Here is a 3,137-nt window from a genome sequence, read left to right on the forward strand (position 1 = left end):
CACCTAAGAAGTTAAGTACACTAGTAGCTTATCATACGATCCAAGAACGCAATCAATAGCGATCCAACTGAATTTAAAAATCTCGTGTTGCTTTACGATCTACTCTCTCTCTGACCTCTTCTATAAGAAGCAGGAAAGCCTGAAAAGTGTCATACAGACTCAAAGAGGGATTGACACACTGTAAAATGTACTGTGGCCAGACCATCATCATTTGTCTCTTGCTGACATTTTCCCTTTACATTAAGTAATTTTGAGCCTGGTTAAATTGCTTAGTCACTCTGAATATAAGCATCTTATACCCACAGAGCTAGTGATATTATACTTTCCATACACGTTTTTTTTTTTCCTTTTTCTATTTATCTGTTCTGGAGATTGAAATGAAATGGTATATTTAGTCTCATTCACCCAACATCATTATGCATGCTATTAGCACAATAAATCAACATTTATCATTAAGAAAAAGACTTGATACAGTCGAGTTAGTGAAAATTCCAGAGACATATTATTTATGTATATAATGCTATATATAATCTTTCATTTTGTAAACAGGGGAGAGTGTGAAATCAGTCCTCCACTACCACAAATTAACGCAGTTGAACTTCCCACATTTGGGGAAATTGCAGGGGTCAGCACATCCGGAGTGCAATGGATAAGCCGCGCTCTGGGAAAACCTGGGAAAACCACCTTCATGCTCATGGTATCTCCCCTGCCAGGTAAGTATATATAATGCTATATTATCTGTCTCCCATTCAAATGAGTTTCTGTGTGACTATGATGGTGTCATAAACTCTAACAACTGCCAAGTCTAGAACTAGAAAATCAAATATTCAGGGGATGGGAAGCAGTGTACCCGTTAAGTGCGTATGTTATCATGCACAAGGACCTGGGTTTAAGTCCCTGGTTCCCACCTGCAAGAGGAAGGCCTCACAAGTAGGGAAACAGCCCTGCAGGTGTCTCTCTGTCTCTCCCTGTTCCTCCTATTCTATTCCCTCCTCCACTCAATATCCTTCTGTCTTATAGAATAAAGTTTATATATATATATGATCAGATATTTATTTAGCCACAAATCACGTGCCACAATTTAAAATCTATTTCTGTAGAGAGAAGTCATTCAGAGGTAAATAGCATAATTGTTATGCAAAGAGTGCAAAGAGACTTTCATACCCGAGGCTCCAAAGTCCCAAGTTCAATCCTCTGCACCATCATAAGTCAGAACTGAGCAGTGCTCTGATTAAAAAAATTAAAAAAAAAACACGTTAGGCATAGGGAGAGAAAGATAGACACCTGCAGACCTGCTTCACTGCCTGTGAAGCGACTCCCCCACAGGTGGAGAGTCAGAGGCTGCAACCAGGATCCTTATGCTGGTCCTTGCACTTTGAGCCACGTGTGCTTAACCCACTGCGCTACCACCAGACTCCCTCAATGGAGCATTTGTTTGGTTATAAGCAGAGCACTTCCCAATTTTGGCTTATGGTGGTATTAAGGATACCTCTGAGGGCTCAGACACAAAAGTCTTTCATAACCACAGTGCTGTCTCCCCATCTCTAAGAGATTGTCCAGACTTCAAGATCAGTCTGGGCCATAGATGCTGATTTGAATCTTGCTTCTCCAAAGGAAAATAGTACTGAGTTAGAAATAGCCCAGAGGAAACGCTAACTGAGCCAGGGCTCTCAAATATTTGTGTGCTGTCAAATCAGTGGGGCATCTTATGGAAAACTGAGGAATGTTCTGCATGTACAAACTATTGTATTTACTGCTGAATATAAAACATTAATTCCCCATATAAAGAAATTTTTTTAAAAAAATCTTGAAATCACAGAGGCAAAAATAAGAGAGAAACAATGTATTTATCGATCTGAGTCAATGAAAAGCATCGCTGAGTTATATAACAAAGCCTACTAGCTTTATATCCATAAATTTCCTGCTGTCACACAGTTTTGGTTTCCCAATAAGATAGAACACATTTAGTGTGTAGATCAAAGCACGGCTGACAGCACGTTCAATACATTCAGGTGATAATCACTCCTCACCCCCCGCCCCCGTTTTATTTAGAAGGTAAGAGACAGACAGCTTGTCATATCCAAAAACATCAAAGAGTTAAATTCAGAATAAACCCTCAAGGGGACAGGGCCATGTGGTGGTATACCTGTCTAAATAGACATGTCACCACATGAAAGGATCTGAGTTCAATCCCCCAGTCCCCACCTGTAGGGGGAAAGCTTCACAAGTGGTGAAGCAGTTACTGCAGGTGTATCTATCTTTCCTTTCCTCTCTATCTCCCTTATCTCTCAAAGTCCCTCTGTTCCAACAAATAAAACAAAGAAGTCAAAAAAAATTTTAAGAAGTGGCCTTTTAAATTTTTTATTACCATTATTTATTTATTTATTGGATAGAGACAGACAGAAATCAAGAGAGAAGTGGGGGGGGGGTAGAGAGTAAAGGAGAGATAGATACCTGCAGAGATAGATACCAGGTAGAGAGCTTTGCTTAGAGACACTTACAGCCCTGCTTCACCACTTGCGAAGCTTTCCCCCTGCAGGTGGGGACTGAGGACTCGAACCTGCGTCTTTGCACATTGTAACATGTGCAAAACACACTCAACCAGATGTGCCACTACCCAGCTCCATGAATCAAAATTAAAAAAATAAATTGAATAAACCCAAAGGGGCTGGCTGGTGGCACATCTGGGAGAGTGCATGTACTACAATATGCAAGGAACCCAGGTCAGGTCCCCAAGGCCCACCTAAGAGTGGTGAAGCAATCCAACAGATATTTCCCTTTTTTATCGGCCTCTCCCTCTTTATCTTCCTTGTCCTCAGTTTCTCTCTGTCACTATCCAAAATAAATATGATAATTAAAAAAAGAATTAACCCTTGAAAATAGCTCTTAAAAATTATCGGTCTCTACTTCTTTGACTTCCGCCTCTACATTTTACAAATATTCTGTTTGTTCCATTTGCAGCTAGTAGTGGTTTGTTTTTTTTTTCCCATTTGTTTATCATTCCCCATGTTTTCATGTGGCTTACGCTTTATCGTTTTAAATATGACTTTCTCCCCAGGCAGGCGAGCAGGTCCAGATTATCCTGGGCGTCTCTCCTGATACTCACAAGGGAAGTGTGTAGGTCAAAGGACAGAAAA

General features: G+C 40.4%; 1 pseudogene; it reads right to left on the bottom strand.

The window, feature by feature from the left end:
* Positions 1-546: 546 nt before the first annotated feature.
* LOC132535469 (U1 spliceosomal RNA) lies at positions 547-721 on the bottom strand (annotated as a pseudogene).
* Positions 722-3,137: the final 2,416 nt, after the last annotated feature.

This window comes from Erinaceus europaeus, chromosome 22 (assembly GCF_950295315.1).
Source record: "Erinaceus europaeus chromosome 22, mEriEur2.1, whole genome shotgun sequence".
Classification (NCBI taxonomy): Eukaryota; Metazoa; Chordata; class Mammalia; order Eulipotyphla; family Erinaceidae; genus Erinaceus; species Erinaceus europaeus.